This window comes from Spermophilus citellus (assembly GCF_964194105.1).
Source record: "Spermophilus citellus genome assembly, chromosome: 5".
Taxonomy (NCBI): domain Eukaryota; kingdom Metazoa; phylum Chordata; class Mammalia; order Rodentia; family Sciuridae; genus Spermophilus; species Spermophilus citellus.
In genome coordinates this window covers 42,602,249-42,621,461 of record NC_138186.1, presented here as the reverse complement: position 1 = coordinate 42,621,461, position 19,213 = coordinate 42,602,249, and the positions used below count along the sequence as shown (strand labels likewise).

Below are 19,213 nucleotides of genomic sequence, written 5' to 3'. Positions count from 1 at the left end.
CTTGTATGACTCTGACATTCATAGTGTAATGGTGAATCACTTCATCAATGGTTCATCCACCCATTCATCCACCTTAGTCACTCAACACGTACTCTTACCTGGTCACAGAGTTGTTCTAAATGTACATGAATAAAACATAATCTACCTAAATAGCATTCAATTCTGAAGAACCCAGCCATGTAAAATCAAGATCAAATATCAATAGTGACTTTTTCCATATTGCAATCCAAATGAATTCAAGGTCTTTTTAAATAGAAAATGATTCAGAATTTCTTGTAACTATTGATGTAATAGCAGTTCATAATTTTAATGCAAAGTCAATGTGCTCAATTGAAATCATCTTTACAATATTTCTTTTAATTTCTTGCTTTTTAGGGAGAATACTTTGTCTTTTGTATTTAGTTTAGGTGTACACATAGCAAAATACCTTAACTATTTCTCTCCATTACTGTTCTTTGTTGCATATAGCTATGATTTGAATATGATTTCAGTGTGTCACTATAGATTCATGTGCTGGATATGTGGTTTTCTTAGCATAGCAGTGTTGACCGGTGATGGTACTTGTAAGGAGTGGCAACTATGGGAGGGTTATGAGATTATCATGTTTTCTGCCTTTGGAAGGAATTACCATACTTCTTAACAGAACTCTGATTACCCACTCCCATGAAAATTGTTAGAAAAAATGAAACCTGCCCCCAAATTTCTATGCCTTTCTGTCTTGTCATGTAATATTTCCCCATCTCATGTGCTGGGCTATTGCAAAACCACCTATCAATGAGGCCTCATATAAACTGATCTATGCATTGTGAGCCTCCAAAACTTTAAAATAAGTTTCTTTTTGTTTATAAGTCACCAACCTCAGACATTTTGTTAGAGCAATAAGACATTAAATCATAAAAAATGTAACTATTATGAGGATATTTGGTCCAGATTCTTTCATATTTTTATGAATAATAAGATAATAAGCCTCATGAGTTGTAACAATATGAATCTAAGGTAATATAGCCAAAGGAATCATCTAGTATTCTTTTTTTTTTTTGCAAGAAGTTGGACTTGAGTGATAGTTGGATACAATTTAGGTACTCTGATATATAATTGGTCAAATAATGGTCACTACAGACTAGGTTGAGGTAGGCAAAGGAATTTCTCGGAGCACCTGCCTGTCCTAAGGTGTTATACAGAATATGTGGGACAGTTGGAGAACTGGACTCAGGAATTTACTTGAAGCCAATGGATATTTCAAAGAATTGCATGAAAATTTGAAGATAAAGCCATTGAATAGAAAGTTTATTTTTTAAGCTTGATCTAATTTGAATATTTTTGTCTAAGAAGCACAATATGAAAGTTACCTTTGTATTTTCCAAATAAAGAAATGCATTTTAATAAAAGAAATGCTTGAAATATATATTATTATCAACCATGTCTAACTTAAAATATAGTGTATCTAACTTAAAATAAATGTCACCTTTTCAGATGCCATATTAACTGGAGTAGAAAAATAAGTAAGTGACAACTTTTTTTTTTTTAAAGAGAGAGAGTGTGTGTGGGGGGAGAGAGAGAGAGAGAGAGAGAGAGAGAGAGAGAGAGAGAGAGAATTTTTTTTTAATATTTATTTTTTAGTTCTTGGCGGACACAACATCTTTGTTGGTATGTGGTGCTGAGGATCGAACCCGGGCCCCACGCATGCCAGGGGAGCGCGCTACCGCTTGAGCCACATCCCCAGCCCAGTAAGTGACAATTTGATATAAAGTAATGTCTTGACAATGATTGGATTCTATCTGAAATCAATGTCAACTTTAGTTTTAGGGGCTGTTAAGGTTTAACTATTATTTATTTAGGGGTTGTCTCCTAAATAACAAAATGAAAGCACATCTTAAACTGTTCTCTCAATTTCCTGTGTGTGGTTGTACTACATTCTGCTTCGTCTTTTTCTGAATCTGTGACACTTTAACCCCAGATATAAATGAATGGTATGATAGCCCATGTTCCTCTGTGTTAAAACAGTTACTCAAGAAATACACAACCAATAATTGCATATATAAAGTCCAAAATAATTTAATCAATAATTGAGACCCCATGGAGAGAAACATCATATAACAATAAACACTTGAAAATTTAAACACATATTTTTTTTTACCATTTTGCTCTGTTTAAATCTTATCCTTTGTAATATCTCATGTATCCTCCTGATTCTCACCATCTAAATTCTCCTCTTTAATAAAAATTAAAGTATAATAGCCAAATATTGTTTTATTTCTAGTGTAAAATGTGGTGCTTTGATATGTGCATATATAATAAAAATATGTGTTCAGGCCAATTAATATTTCATATTGAATTTAAGAAAAATTCTTAAGTAATTCTTATTTTATATAAAAGTATGAAATAAAAAGAAGTGACAGGAAGCCAAACAATACAACATAGGAACCAATACAAAACACATAAGAAAAAGGCTAAAAGTTCTCCATATTGAGGTCTTTAATATGTAGATAACCTTTTCAGGAACTTTTAGGCTTTTTCTGGCCTGGAGGTAGTGTACTCATTATTTTGTACTGCTTTGGGAGGAGGGATGTATGCGTGTGTGTATATATGTTTGTATACTCTCTCTCTCTCTCTCTCTCTCTCTCTCTCTATATATATATATATATATATATATATATATATACACACACACACACACACACACACATACATATATATATTCTTTAAGGTTATGTGGAGCTCTATTATTGTAGTCTATACAACTTTATTCCAAGCACAAACCTGGACTGATTTGGGAAGTTGGCTGTTTGCCTTTAAGCCAGCAGGCCACCTGGATACTTTGTGCTATTCCCATCTTTGTAGCCGGATCCTTACATGGCATCAGTCAGTTTTTTTTTGTTTGTTTGTTTGTTTGTTTGTTTTCTTGGTTCATGGGGAGAAGCACCATGGATTGCCTTTTCCTGTGCAGAAGTAGGTGGCTCCAAAGATTCCATGAAGCACCTGAAAACCTGTAGATCTTTTCATATTGCAGAGGGCCTGGCATCTGTGCATCCCTGTCCAGCAAACTGAACCCTCCTCAGTTATGAATAGGATACTTTGTGTATAACTTGGAATCTTCAGTGTGGGGGGGTGGGGGGGGGAGAAACACTGTACATTTGAGCAGTGCAGGGGAACATACTCTTTTCCTTCTGTTAGACAGTGAGTTTCACTGGCTTTAGGAGCATAGCACTCTAACTGTATAAATCATTCAGTCAGTTTGCAACCAGGTCATTTCTCCATTATACTATTTACTGTCATATATTGGGGAGATTAAGATGTAGGGGATTATGTTTCCCTAAAATGCAGGCTTAGAGGCCAAGATTAGGGGGCCTCAACATGGCACTGTCTGACATAGTTTCTGCTTATAAATTGAGAAATACAGAAAACATCTAAATGCAGCTGCCCACTGTGCATGTCCTGGTTCAGCTAACTTCAGATTGATTTTTCTCTCTGACACAGTTTCTATAATAATTTTGTCAGGTATGTTTTTCTTTCTCCCACTTTGTGTAACCCCGTCTCACCACCAACCTGCACTGGTATTGGCATTAGATGTAAATTCAGAATTGATTAAATGCCCTCACTCATCCAAGTAACCAGATTTTCTGACTATTCAATATTGAATGTCAATAATACTCTCAGTCACCCACTTCACTGAGTAAGTGTTCTATAATTCTTTTGATTCTGAACTGCAAAGGAGCTGGGACATGAAGCCTGATTCTCTGTTTACATTTTTCCAGATCCAAATATCTTTAATTCTTATCATTCTTTGTGTTCTGAATAAGTATTTAGGCAGCCCATTTTTGTCCCAGAATAATATTCTTGAATATTGGTTGGTATACTTTTTACAGCATTGTTTTTTCATGTTTTTAACTAATGTCCTCTTTTCCAACACAGTCGTGCATAGGTCTCCTCACTCCCAAATATATAACTCTTTTCCATCCTAACTTGTTCCCCACTGGCTTATGGTACTCTCCAAATTATTGTAATTCTGAATTTCTCAGTTTGAAAAGACAATGGACTTATATTAGTTACAAAAGTACTTGTTGAACTGGAACCCTGACACACATTTATTTTAATCATTCTCCTAAGAGCAGCATGCATTCCTTACTTTATTTATTATGCTGTGCAGATCTGAGGATATCTTCAGTGTGCAACAAATCATTACTAAAATATCTTGAATTGCTTCTTAAATATTTAATCATAGACATCTTTATTGTCTTTACAGCAAGGGTTATAAAATACATGGCTTTCCCCAGTTTGTTCTTCAGGAAAGAATTTCTTGCATGGGAAAATAAAATTTAGATCACACTCTTTAAAAGGGTAATTTCAGGATGCTCACTCTTTACATGTAAGTTAGAGCACATCTTTACCTTCAAATTTAATACATATATTCCCTTGAATGGATATTTTAAAAAAATTAACTGAACTAGCCTCCCTATGAGAATATACTGAGCATATACACTCAGGGAATATCAAGAATTCTAGCAGAAATAAACATTGTTATGGCTTTTATACTTCACTACTTTCAGCATTGTTTTGTCCTTGGATTTTTATATAAAAATTTAGGAAATCCCAATTTTCACACAATCTGGATGTTACATACACTTTTGAAAATAACTAGTCTTTCCAGGCCTAAAAAATGGTGTACGTGTGCCTTGATATCCACTAGGGATTGGGTCTAGGACCACCACAGATGTTAAACTCCTGGTTGCTACTGTCCCCTATATGAAGTGATATAATATTTGTAGAGAAACTATGTACATTCTCCTGGGTTTTAAAAACCATCTGTTTAGTATCTATTGCAGTGTAAGTACTTCTTAGACTGTATTGTATGGGAAAGATGACAAGAACAAAATGTCTGTATGTGCTCAGTAAAGACAATTTTTTTCCCAAATTTTGACCCTGGTTGGTTGAATCCATAGATAAGAAAACCACTGATACAGTGGGTAGACTGGAAAATTATTACCAACCCAGAATAGAGGATAATTTTAGAAAGGACTTAGAAAACTGAAATCAATTTCTATCCCAGTGCTTTTGACACAAATCTTTCTGGTTTCTTCTCCCAAAAGTAAAAATTTCTATATTACTCTGTATGTAAGACTAAGTTACATAATGAATGTCTTAACTGATAAAAATGATCAAAGATATTATTTAATATAAGGGAATGTATAGGTGTGTGTGTGTGTGTGCACATGTGTGTGTGTCTCTATGTGTGTGTGTGTTTCTAGAAAAATAAGATTACATCTGGCGATCAGTCTGAAATTTGCCAATTCTTAAAGTTATTTATATTTTTACAAACTAAATGTGCAAAATATCCAGTGATTTTAAGAACCACAACAGATTCCAATGATATGTTGTTTTTAGAATAAATATGAGTTGCTGTTTATTTACTTATCTATTTTTTGTAATAGATTGAAATTTTTCCTTTCAAATATTTTTTTTAAGATTTAGACTATTGAATAAATTATGCCAGAAAAGACCTTTCCTTTGTCTAGAAAGGTTTTTTTTAGTGATTATCACCTTGGATTCTCAAAATATTTATTCAACAAATACCCGTGAAGTCCACTAATTTATTTCCATAAATTGTAACTAATTTTATGTTTTTAAATTTTTAAGTGTGATTATCACAAGTAAATTTTAGAAGATTCAATTTTTTAAATTTAGCTATAAACCACACCATGATCCATCCAGATATATTCATAAAAGCATAAAAAAAAACCATTCCAATTTAGTCCCCGCCATTACTACCCTTTCCCCCTAACCTGCCTTCACTCCACTAATCCCTGTTCAATCCATTGAGAATTTATTTATTTATTTAATGAATGGGGGAGTTCTGGAGTTTTAACCCAGAGGTTCTGTACCACTGAGCTACATCCTCAGCCCCTTTTACTTTGTTTTATTTATTTTATTTTTTATGGGGAGGCTAGCAGTGTCTTGCCAGGGTGTCCTTCTTCCTGCCCAGGAGGCTGTAAGCCACCAGAGAATAAGTCAGAAATAATTAGTAAAGAACAAAAGACACAGTCAGAAAAATGGTTTTAAAAGTAGAGTACCTGATAGGTCCAGTTTATTTAAGGGAATACATCAAAGGTAGAGATAAGATTTCAGGGGTGGAGTCTTACTTCATGTTGTCTTGCAGTCAGCATTGATTGGCATCTTGGCAGGTCACACCTGTCTCTGGGAGGCTGTGTGGCTACAGTAGGTCACCCAATCTCCCATGCTGTATGGGACCAGGCAGAGCTGAATAGGACTCACAATGTATTTGGATGGTCTTGGCCAGAGGAAATTCCACGGGAAGTTCCCAGACTCTAGATTCTTTTCTTCACTGGCTGCGATGCTAGTGCAGTCCACAAACAGCCCACGATGACTATGGACATTTTATTTTATTTAATTTTTAAATTTTGAGACAGGTTCTCACTAAATTGCTTAGGGCTTTGCTAAGTTGCTGAGGTTGGCTTTGAACTTATCATCCTCCTGTCTTAACTTCCCCAGTGGGTATGATTACAGGTATGTACCACCAGGCCATGCAGTTTCTTTTTTAATTGGTATCCTATGGGTACACACAATGCCCCATTCACTGTGTTACATCCATGTATGCATATACAGAAGTTTAATCTGACCCATTCCACTGTTTTTCCTTTTCCATCTCTTTTTCCTTCTCCTCAACTTCTACTGTACTCATCTTTCCTCTATTTTGATGAAATTCCTTTTTTCCTTCTTCCTCTTTCTTTTCTTCTTCCTTTTTTTAACCACTCCCCTTTTACTCCTTATTTTTATTAGCTTCCACATATAAAAAAGAACATTCAGCCTTTGACTTTTGGGGACTGAATTATTTAATTTAGCATGATAGTGTCCACTTCCCTCCATTTACTATCAAATACTATCATTTTATTTTTCTTTATGGCTGAATAATAGTATATATATATATATATATATATATATATATATATATATATATATATCTCACATTTTCTTTATCCACTCATGTGTGGACACACTAAGACTGGTTCCATAGGTTGGTTATTATGAATTGTGCTGCTGTACACATTGATGTGGCTGCATCCTGATAGTGCACTGATTTGGAGTCTTTGGGATGTACCGAGTTTTTGAGGAATCTCCATATTGCTTCCAGAGAAACTGCACTAATTTGCATTCTCCCCAACAATGTATAAGTGTATCTTTTTCTACATTCCTCCCAAGATTTATTGTTACTAGTGTTCCTGATCATTGCCAACCTGGCTGGAGTGAAATAAAATCTCAGAGTTGTTTTAATTTGATTTTTTTAATTCTTTGTATGTCCTGGAATTTAATGCTCCCTTCGAGGTTCACATGGCAAAGATTTTCTCCCATTCTGTAGGCTCTCTCTTCATACTCTTGATTGTTTTCTTTGCTGTGAAGAAGTTTGTTAGTTTGACGCCATCCCACTTAATGCTTTTTTATCTTATTTCTTGCACTTTAGGAGTCTTGTTAAGCAAGTCAGTTCCTGAAACAAAATGTTAGTGTAGGACCTACATTTTCTTCTAAGAAAGCTATTTGTTAAAAAGGGTCTTTACTCCAATGTATGTTTTTGGCACCTTTGTCTATTATCAGGAAACTGAATTTATGTGATTTTTGTCTGTGTGTCTTCTTTTCTGATGCATTGGTCTTCATGCCTATTTTGGTGTCAGTACCGTGCTGGTTTTGTTACTCTAGCTCTGTAGTATAATTTGAGGTCTTCGGCTTTCCTTTTATCACTAAAGATTACTTTGAGTATCGTGGGTCTCTTACTTTTCCAAATAAACTTCATAACTGCTTTTCCTAATCCTGTGAATAATGTTATTGGAATTGGTGATTGTGTTGGATCTATATTATGCTTTTGATACTGTGGCCATTTTGACAACATTAATTCTGCCTATCTAAGAACATGGAAGGTCTTTCCATCTTGTAAGTTCTTCCCGAATTTCTTTCTTTAGTTTTTTATAATTTTCATTGTAAACATCTCTTATCTCTTTTGTTCATTGATTCCCATGTATTATTTTGAGGCTATCATGAATGGCCTTTTTTTTTTGCCAGATTTGTTATTGGAGTTTAGGTGATTGATTGATTTATTGCTGTTGATCTTGTATCATGCTACTTTGCACAACTCATTTATGAGCTCTAGAAGTCTTCTGGTGTATTTTTGGATCTTCCAATTACCTGATCATGTCATCAACAAACAGATAGCTCAATCTCATTCCTATTTGTATCATCTTAATTTTTTTCCTTGCCTGATTATTCTGGCTAGACTTTCAAGAACTATGTTGAAAGAAGTGGTGAAAATTGGCATCCTTATCTTGTTCCTGTATTTAGAGGAAATTCTTTCAGTTTTTCTTCATTCAGTAAAAATGTTGGCCTTGGGTTTGTCATATATAGCCTTCACAATGTTAAGTTCCTTTTACCTCAAGTTTTTCTAGTGTTTTAAACATAAATGTGTCCATATTTGTCAAGTGCTTCCTCTGCATCTATTGAGATAATTATGTGATTGTTGATCTTGACTATATTTTTGTGGTGAATTACATTTATTGATTTCTGTATGTTTAACCTACCTTCATCAAGTGGATAAAACTCATTTGATCATGGTATACTGTCTTTTTAATGTGTTTTGTATGTAGTTTGTCAATATTTTATTTAAAAAATTATGCAAGGCTGGGGTTGTAGCTTAGTGGTAGAGTGCTTGCCTAGCATGTTTGAGGCACTGGGTTTGATTCTCACCACTACACATAAATAAATAAAATAAAGGTCCATTAACAATATATATATATATATATATATATATATATATATATATATATATATTATGCATATGTTTATGAAGAATGTTTGTCTGAAGTTTTCTTTGTTTATGAGTCTTTGTTTTCACTATCAAGGTGCTACCAGCTTTGTATAATGAACTTCACAGAGGTCCCTCCTTTTCTATTTCATGGAATAATTTGAATTGTTTCTTCTTTTAAGAACTGGTAGAAGTCAGCTTATGATCCATCCAGTTCTATGCTTGTCTTTGTTGGAAAGTTTTGGTAACTGCTTCAATTTTATTACTTGATATTCATCTGTTTAAGTTTTCTATATCCTTAAGTAGGACATAAGTCTCTAGGAATTTGTCAATATTTTCAAGCTTTTCTAGCTTATTGGAATATAAATTTTCAAAATAGTTTCAGATGATCCACTGGATTTTAGTAGTGTCTATGGTGATATTTTCCCTTTTCATTTTGGATTTTATTAATTTGAGGGTTTTTTTCCTCTTTATTTTGTGAGTTTAGCCAACAGTTTATTAATTTTTTTTATCCTCTCAAAAAACCAACTCTTCATTTTGTTGATATTTTATGGTTTTTTACATTTCAATTTTATTGATATTTGTCTCTGATTCATACTATTTTCTGTATTCTAATAATTTTGGTGTGCTTTTTTCAGCTTTTTTTAGAGCCTTGAGATGTAATATGAGATTATTTTTTGGTAGCTTTCTATTCTTTTGGTATATAAATTCAATGGTATAAGCTTTCCTCTTGGAACTACATCTATATTGTCCCAAAGATTTTCATATTTTGAATCACTATTTCTATATACTTCTAAGATTATTTCTCCCCTGATTTCTTCTACTATCCATTTGTTATGGTTTGCATGTGAAGTATCCTCCATGTGAAGTGTTTTAGATGAATATTATTTATTGTATTTTTTTGTTTTGTGGAATCTTTAGTTAGTTTGTGTCTCAGTGATCTATCCAGTGGTAAGAGAGATGTGTTCAAGCCATCCAGTATTATTTTTTTGTGGTCTATTGGATTCTTAATATTCAGATTTGATTGGTATGCATAGGTGCTCTTTTATTTGGGGCATAAATATTTAAGGTTATTGTATCTTGTTGATTTATGATTCCCTTAAGTAGTATGAATTGACATTCTTTGTCTCTTCTGATTATTTTTGGCTCAAGGTAAAATTTATCTGAAATAAGAATAGCTATCTCTGCTTGGTTATGAGTACCATTTGCATGCTTTGTTTTTTCCCGTTTATTCACTTTCAGTTTTCCTATGGGGTAAGTCTCTTGCAGACAGCGTATAGCTGGGTCTTGTTTTTTAATCCAATCTGCCAACTATGTCTTTTGATTGAAGAGTTTAGACCCTTTATATTCAATGTTATTATTGAGAGATGATTTTTATTTCCTGCCATTTTGATTTATTTTTAATGTTTAAATTGGACTTGAGTCTGTATTAATTATCTATTCTTTTAGTGTATTTCCTCTCTTTCTGTTTTTCATTTTTATTTCTTATTTTTTGTTCATAAAATATTTTATTGGGTATGACTTGTAGTACAGGTTTCTGGTTATGAATTATTTTAGCTTATGGTCATTAAGGAAGATTTTAATTTCATATAAAATTCTGCAGATTAATGTTGCTGACTATAGTATTCTTTGTTGGCATCCATTTGCTTTCAAAGCTTGGTGTATACCAAGCCCTTTGGGCTTTTAGGGTCAGTGGAGAAATCAGTTGAGATCTGGAATGGTTTACCTCTAAATGTGACCAGACATTTTTTTCATTGCAGCTTTTAAGATTTTATCAAAACTATCCTTATCCTGTATGTTAAACATTTTCATTATAATGTGTCCCAGAGTGAATCTATTATGATTATTTGGAGGCCCATATACTTCTAGTATTTAGATTTTCATCTCACTCTTAAGGTTTGGTAACTTTGCTGATATTTCATTGAAAAAAGTGTGCATCCCCTTATCTTTTACTTCAGAGCCTTCATCTAGCCCAGTGCTTCTTAAATTTGGCTTCTTGATATAATCTCAGAATTTTTGAAGTTTCTGGTATTTTTCTTTATGGTCAACTTTATTTTCTAGAGCCTTGAAATATAATATGAGATTATTTGTTTGATATCTTCCTATTATTTTGGCATATGAATTCAATGATATAAACTTTTCTCTTAGAAGTACATTCATATTGTCCCAAAGATTTTCATATTTTGTGTCACTATTCCCATATACTTCTAAGATTATGATGATGATGATGATGATATTTTAGCATATTTTCTTTATGGACAACTTTATTTTCAGGATATGTACTTTGTCTTTGAGGCCTTGAAAAATCTATGTTTAAAATAATCTAAAATATTGGAGATGATTTCCACTGGATTTTTTTTAGTAATTAGGATTTGAACTCAGCAGTGTTTAACCACTGAGCAATATCCTTTTTAACTTTTTATTTTAAAAGAGGGTCTTGCTAGTTACCTAGGGCCTCACTATGTTGTACAGGGTGGCTTTGAACTTGCAATACTCCTGCCTCAGACTTCTAAGCCACTGGGATTAGAGGCATGATCCACTGGGTCCAGCTGGACTTTTAGTTTGGTTTATTCAGTTTTTAATTTCCAGGATTTCTGTTTGGATCTTTAACATAATTTCTCTCCCTTTTTTATTGTGAATATTTTTACTTCCTGTATTTTCTTTCTAATTGTACTCCTTGCATTTTCTTTTAACTCATAGTACATTTTAAATATGCACTTTCTTAATTCTTTCTCCGGTGTTCTTCTCACTTTGGTGTTAATGTAGTTGGCTATGGAAGCATTTTGGGGGATGGCTATTTTTCCCTCTCTTTTTCATATTGTTTGTATGTATACTGATATAATGGGATAGTTATCACATTTTATTTTAAGCAAGGTCTACTTTGTGAGCTTCTTTCTCTTAAGATTCCCTGGGTTGGGTGAATATCCAGATATCAATACTTTAACTCAGTGTGTGACCTCTGCTGATTCCAATATCAGTATCCCTTTAAGAGATGCCACTGAACCCTATTTGCTATAATCATTTCAGAGCCAAGCCTCATACTATTCAACCCTATGAGTATCAAAAAGCTTGGTAATGTTCTCCACAATTTTTCAAATACAAGTATAAGCTTGTAGTAAAGATCTGGAATACATCAAAATTTAGTTATTAAATTCAGTGAACCTGCTAGAACATTAAATGAGGGCTAAAGTGGGGGGGGGAGAAGGACTGTGCAAAAAGGAGTGAGAGAGAGAGAAAGAAAGAGAAATAATAAAAAAAACATTCACAATAAGATAGGAGACATGGATGGCGGCTATTTGAGGCAATAGCAGATAGTGCTAGAGGATGAAGAGTGGCAAGAGGAGTTAGTATAAACTAGTTCTAGGAAAGTAAACATAGAAAGATTGATTCTAATTAATGTTATAAACTATTAGATGAAATACATGTACATTGGTTGAAAGTACAATGTTGACTACTAAGGTAAGAGCTATCATTTATATTAAAAAAGAGTTACTTTTATAATCAAAGTTGACATTAGAGTTATTTATAGTAAACCATGCCAACTTTAAAAGAATTCTTTTTGAATTTTTTTTTTTATTTCATTAGAGTCTGGACATTTAGCAGATGTCCATCATTCTTTGGCTGTCGCTCTCTCCAGAGTTTCTGGGACACATGAGTCAATTCTCTAGTTGTTATGAATGATTGTTACAAACAGATTCAGGCCAGATTCTTAAGCAGTCAGTCCCAATGTAAGGGATTTCTGTTACTGACACTGTTGTTCTTGCCACACTTTAAATTTTTGTCTGCCTTTTCAAATGTTTTTAAGTGGCTGAACTTAGGAGATGTTCCCTGCCTTTTTTTTTTTCTCTGTTGTCGCTTCCTTCATCCTCCATTCTGTTTCAAATTTGGAGTAAGGAACCTTGCTGCTCCCCTCCCCTGACTCAGGCAATGGCAAGGCCATATTGAGGTGGATGGTGCAAGGTGTCCATCCTCTGGAGGAGCGCAGTATGTTTCAGGGAATGACCTGGTTTGTTTTTGTGTTCCTTTAATAAGTATAGTTGTGACTTCTCATATGACCATTAAGTATGAAGGAAAAAAAAAACATGACTTTCCCAATTAATGCAACTACTTCTAAAGAATAAATCTATTTGCTCTAAATGCAATGATTCAGCTGTGGAACATAAATTATTAATGTTTAATGAAAAACCTCTTGTAGGAAAAACAGTCAAGGAAGTATTTTGAGAAATTAAATTAAAATCTAGAGAAGAAGAATTAATGTTAAGAAGACAGATTAGCGCTTAGTACTGGACAACTTGTTCTTGTTCCTGTGCACAATGGTTTGTGCTCTTGCTCGTTTGATTAAAATTAGTAGCCTTTCTTTTCAAGTTAACCACTTGCCATAAGTGGCGCTGATTCTAGTCAGTAAGTCAAGAAAGAATAGTCAAGGTACAGGCCAATAGTCTGGGACATTTCTAACTATTATTAAAAGCTAACTAAGAAGAAACAGCTCAAAGCAAAACAAGAACTGAAAGAAAAAAATGCTTGCTTATGCATAAGCCAAGATACATTCTTCTTATCTAATTGTAGCTAGTAATATTTTGTGTCTTTGATTAATGATTCCTGTTTTGTAACCACAAAATACTGTGAGTCTGCCAAAATGAAAAGTATATATGATTAACTTCACAAGTAAAGATTGGGATTCAGCACCTTCACTTTGGTGTCTGTGTTGTTTCTCCACCCCCCTTTCACTGACTCTTCACCATCTGTTCGTCTCCTGAGACCCCCTGTTGGAGCTGGACTCCTACAGAACCTCTGTGTTTATTTTCTACTCTGATAACTGAACTTCAAGTCTCTCCAGGTCTCAGACTTTTTCATATCAAGACTTGGGGCATTTATTTTGTCACCTAATTCTCAATTCTGCTTTTCCTTCACTGCCTCCTTTCTCTGTTCTGAGGAGTTTCTATAATCACTGCCTAGCTCATTTCCTCCATCTTCATTTCTCAGAACATTAAAATTTTTCATGATAAATAATTAGAATGCCATTTGGATCTAGAGTTATATCAACAAAAGATACTTATATTGCTGTCCTTCAAATGTAGCCCTTAGTCTGATGAAGAAGTGGGAAAGAAACTTCTGGTGATTCAAGACAATGCATTTGCTTCCTGGTAAACACAGATTAAATCATTGTTCTAAGTAATGTTTGGATTACAGGTTCATGATTGGTGATCATAATTATACCCTCGTGGATAAAAGATTGCAGTAATCACACCAAAATCATCCCTGAGAAATGGTCCTAGCAAGTATAATTCCTTCAAGAGCATTAATTGACTCTTTGGGACTTACAATCCCAATGGCCCCAATTAAGGAAAACACATCACATTTCTCATTTGTTTGTAAGGCCCCTATTGCTCTAAGGTAAGTGCCCATCCCCTGATACACTGATGGCTCTAACGAATTTTTCCTTCTGGATACAAAAAAAATATGTTTAGTAGACTCAGGCCTCTCTTCTGAAGCAGTAATAATCTCAATTGTTATAAGATTTTGCTTTACTAAATTGGTATAGCAGATTAGAATTTAAGGTCTAAGAACTCATTTATGTTGCTGATTTCAAGAACAATCCTAGTGACCAGGCCCTTCACACTTGATAAAGGATAGATAGGGAAGACAACATACAGGGAATGTGGACAGACACAAGGAGGATGGAATTAAAAGGTGTTGCTCAGGTATCACTTAAGTACTAGGTAAGACTATGAATGAATAATATGATCATGATTAAAATGTCAGCCAATGATAAAGGGATTGGGAAAAGCAATCGCTTTCCCTTTGACAGTGCTGACTCCTATACATAGAATTTATCCTCAGATCACAAAGTTAACTTTTGATAAGTTCTTCATTTCATATTTTCTTTAAAGGAGAAAATGAAATCATGAAATTTGTGCCTTTTCACTACTTGCAGCTGTTTTACTTTGTATCTCTTTTTTTTAATATGCTATAAAGTTAACTCATAGCTCCCACTTAGTTCTTGTTAATCCATTAGGTCATGGAGACAACTGTAGAAAAAATGGAGAAAATTGCAACTCCATCACAGGAAGTATAAGGCCTGGGAAAATATCTCTTTTAAATATCTTGGAAAATTTTTATCATTCCTCAACTGGCAGTGACCTCCAAGTGAAGGAATCTTCATGGTTTACTCTTTAGTGTTGTTGTTGTTTATTCAGCTATAGGTTTTAAGAAAAGTAATTTTTAAAATGGCATGACTGGCTATCCTGAAAGGGTGAACGGATTAGGATAACAGCCGGTTAGTGATTCTTTACCTTAACAATATCATTAAGAACTCTGAGGTCTGAATTGGTCTTGCAGTTTTGGTACCAAATAGTTCCTGATTTTACTATTTATATTCAATCCAGTAGGTGATCCTGACATCTTTTACAAGAGTTGAATTTTTAAAATATGAGCATCTAAGAGACCCCAAACCAGGAAATCAGGAGTGGCTCTACTGTGATTTCTTTCTTTTCCTATCATAGTTACTTGGGAAGTGTGAGAGAAAAAAAAATGTCCATGTGAGGAGAACTGAAGGATGTGGCAAAATTGGAGAAGGGGAAGGATTCAGGGAGCAAAAGGGATATTTAAATCCTGGGTTAGTATGAATTGTCACAGTAACTATATAACAAAAAACAGTACTAATCTTTCTGATAAAAAATTGAAAACTGACAGATTAAAATATTCACTTAAGATTCATAACTTTGTGGGGCTGGAGTTGTGGCACAGTGGTAGAGCATATGCCTGGCATGTGTGAGGTCCAGGGTTTGATCCTTAGCACCACATATAAATAATAAATAAAGTAAAAGATGCATTTACAACTAAAAAAATTTTTAAAGATTCATAACTTTGTGAAATGTAGTTTATTTTTAGCAAAAACAAGATTCACTAGGTGCCGCATATTATGAAAAAAACCTATTTACCAGTTTCATTAAATATAAACAATTCTTCTTTAAATGAGAAATAAAAATATGTAAGAGTTAAAGCCTATGCTGAAGATTTAAATATTGTTTAAGTTTTTGTCCTAGAGTAAAGTCATTCATGTAGAAAAGCTCCTCAGGCTCAGTGCTTCATATTTCTCAGCTTTGAGATGCACACACTCCCAACTCTGCTATCATCAGGTTTCTCTTCCTCCTCAGGCTCAGTGCTTCATATTTCTCAGCTTTGAGATGCACACACTCCCAACTCTGCTATCATCAGGTTCCTCTTCAGTGTCTTGCTCCTCATACCTTTATTTCATTTTAGGTTTTTTCACTGAATTTTTATCTTTCTAAAATTTTCTCTTTTTATATATTTTTAGAGTAACACATTCTTCAGGAATCATTCTAACACTTTTTTTTTTCTGGCATTAGGAGGTACTACGGATTGAATCCAGGGCACTTAGCCACTGAGCCACATCCCCAGCCCACCCACCTCCCACCCCTTTTATGTTTTATTTAGAGACAGGGTCTTGATGAGTTACTTAAGGCCTCACTAAGTTGCTGAAGCTGGCTTTGAACTTGTGATCCTCCTGCCTCAGCCTCCTGAATCACTGCGATTTAGAGGCCTGAGCTAATATGTCTGGTTATTCTAACCTCTTGTCTCCAGATTTCTAGCTTTTGTAAATGCTTTACACTCATGGGTTGATGTGGATGTGACTATGTGCCATTTTGCTGCTATCTCAATTCAAAAATGCATTTTCATTTAGTGCTTTGAGTGGAAGTAATTGAATCAGCAGTAAGGCTCTTCTCAAAGTTCTATAAGTGTATCTAATTGAACCTAAATATATTTTACTCTGTGTAAGCATACTTGAATCACCATTAAATTTGATATTCTTCATCATGTATTTCATCCATATGTATGATTACCTAAATAAGAATTCAGTGATATAACCAGATAAGTGGCAGTAAACTAAAAATGCTGAAAGCTAAAGTCACTTATTAATAAAGATGATTTGTTCCATGAAACTTGTCTTCCCTCAGTAGATCAGGCATTCTAATCTTCAATTACCATTACTCAGATATCTCTCTAAAATATATGAAAAGTCAATAGTTTAAAAGTTATGACATATAAAATGTAAAAACTGTTATTTCTTTATATAACTCTTTATTCAGTAATATTTCAAGCTGACATAAATAGAACAAAGCACTACATTTTTCTTTTAACCAGACTACATTTTCATATGAACATTTTGTTTTACCTTTAGCTTTCTATCTTATTTTCTATTATCTACTGATCATCTATCTATCCATTTATCTGCCTATCAGTCTATGGTATATAATCTCCATTGGAGTACTTGGAAGATGTAGTATTTATTGCTAAATACTTCACTGGTTATTATCTAAGAAAAAGGGCAGTATTTTACATAATTTCTGTATGGATATCAAATTTAGTAAATTAATTAAGGGGATAATATTATCTAATTGCTAGTGCATATTCAGATTTCCCCAGTTGTGTTAATAATGTTAATAGTTATTTTTTCAAGTATATGGCCACCTATTGAGATATCCTGCCTTGTTTGTCTTTTTTTAATTTGGACCACTTCCTCATTCTCATTGTCAACATTGACCTTGACAATTTAGAGGTTACAGACTATATGTTTAGTTTCAGTTTGTGTTTGGGTTATGTGTCTTCATTATTAGAAATAAGCTCTGTATTTTGGGGTAGTAAGATCTCTGAAATTACACTGCATCGTGTTCAGAGAATCACATAAGAAACCACATATTGTTAGCTTGTCTTAAAACTGGTGACATTGACAAGTGTCATGTTGTTATAAGGGTGTCCTCCATGTCCTTCCACTTTATATTTTGTAATTAGCAAGGTTTTTTTGTGTGTGTGAGGAAATAATTTAGACCTTCTAAATACCTTCTTCATGTATCCTTCTGGTTCTTGAACCATGTCTTTATGGTGTGTGTGTGTATGTATGTGTGTGTGTGTGTGTGTGTGTGTGTGTGTGTGTGTGTGTGTTTGCAGGTAACAGAAAACAAATTATGATGGAAAAATTCAATGGTACTTCTGAAGACTACTTCATTCTATTGGGTTTTTCTAATTGGCCTCACCTGGAAGTAGTTATTTTTGTGTTGATCTTGATATTCTACTTGATGACATTAATAGGCAACCTGTTCATCATCATCTTGTCTTACCTGGATTCCCATCTTCATACTCCCATGTACTTCTTCCTCTCAAATCTCTCTTTTCTGGATCTCTGCTACACTACCAGCTCTCTCCCACAACTGCTGGTGAACCTGTGAGGCCCAGAGAAAACCATTTCTTATGCTGGTTGCATGGTTCAACTTTATTTTGTCCTTGCCTTAGGACTCACAGAGTGTATCCTGTTGGTGGTGATGTCCTATGACCATTATGCAGCTGTGTGTAGACCCTTGCATTACACTGTCCTCATGCACCTTGGATTCTGCCACTTGCTTGCTGTGGCTTCTTGGGTATGTGGTTTTACCAACTCAGCAGTTCATTTTTTCTTTATCCTCTGGGTACCCCTCTGTGGAAATTGACAAGTGGATCACTTCTTCTGTGAAGTACCAGCACTCCTGCAATTATCCTGTTTTGACACTCGTGCTAATGAGTTGACTCTCATGGTCACCAGCTCTGTTTTTGTTTTTGTACCTCTTATCCTCATTTTCACCTCCTATGGTGCCATTGCTTGGGCAGTACTGAGGATGCAGTCAACTACTGGACTTCAGAAAGTCTTCAGTACATGTGGAGCCCATATTATGGTGGTCTCCCTCTTTTTCATTCCAGTCAAGTGCATGTATCTTCAACCATCAACTGAAAATTCTCAAGACTGAGGCAAGTTCATTGCTGTGTTTTATACTGTTGTCACACCTAGCCTGAATCCACTGATCTATACCCTCCGAAACAAAGATGGAAGAGGGGCAGTTAAGAGACTGATGGGGTGAGAATAAACTGTATGACTTTGACATTCATAGTGTAATGGTGCATCTCTTCACCAATAGTTCAGCCACTTTACTCACTCAACACTTATTGAACAACTACTCTTACCAGGCCACAGAGTTCTTCCTAACATTCATTAATAAAACATAATCTACCTAAATAGCATTCAATTCTGGAGAACAAAGTCATGTAAATCAATACCAAATATCAACAGTGATTTTTTCCATATTGCAATCCAAATGAATTCAAAGACTTTTTAAATTAAAAATGATTCAGAAATTTCTTGTAACTATTGATGTAATAGCAGTTCATAATTTTAACACAAAGTCGATGTGCTCAATTGAAATCATCTTTACAATATGTCTTTTAATTTCTTGCTTTTTAGGCAGAATACTTTGTCTTGTGTATTTAGTTTAGGTATACACATATTAAAATACATTAACTGTTTCTCTCCATTACTATTCTTTGTTGCATATAGCTATGACTTGAATATGATTTCAGTGT

The 19,213-nt window shown here is 34.2% G+C and overlaps 1 pseudogene across 1 annotated transcript; it reads left to right on the top strand.

Moving 5' to 3' along the window:
* The first annotated feature begins 17,790 nt into the window (after nucleotides 1–17,790).
* LOC308649863 (olfactory receptor 2J3-like) lies at nucleotides 17,791–18,714 on the top strand (annotated as a pseudogene). The gene has a single exon. The product of its transcript is annotated as an olfactory receptor 2J3-like (transcript).
* Nucleotides 18,715–19,213: the final 499 nt, after the last annotated feature.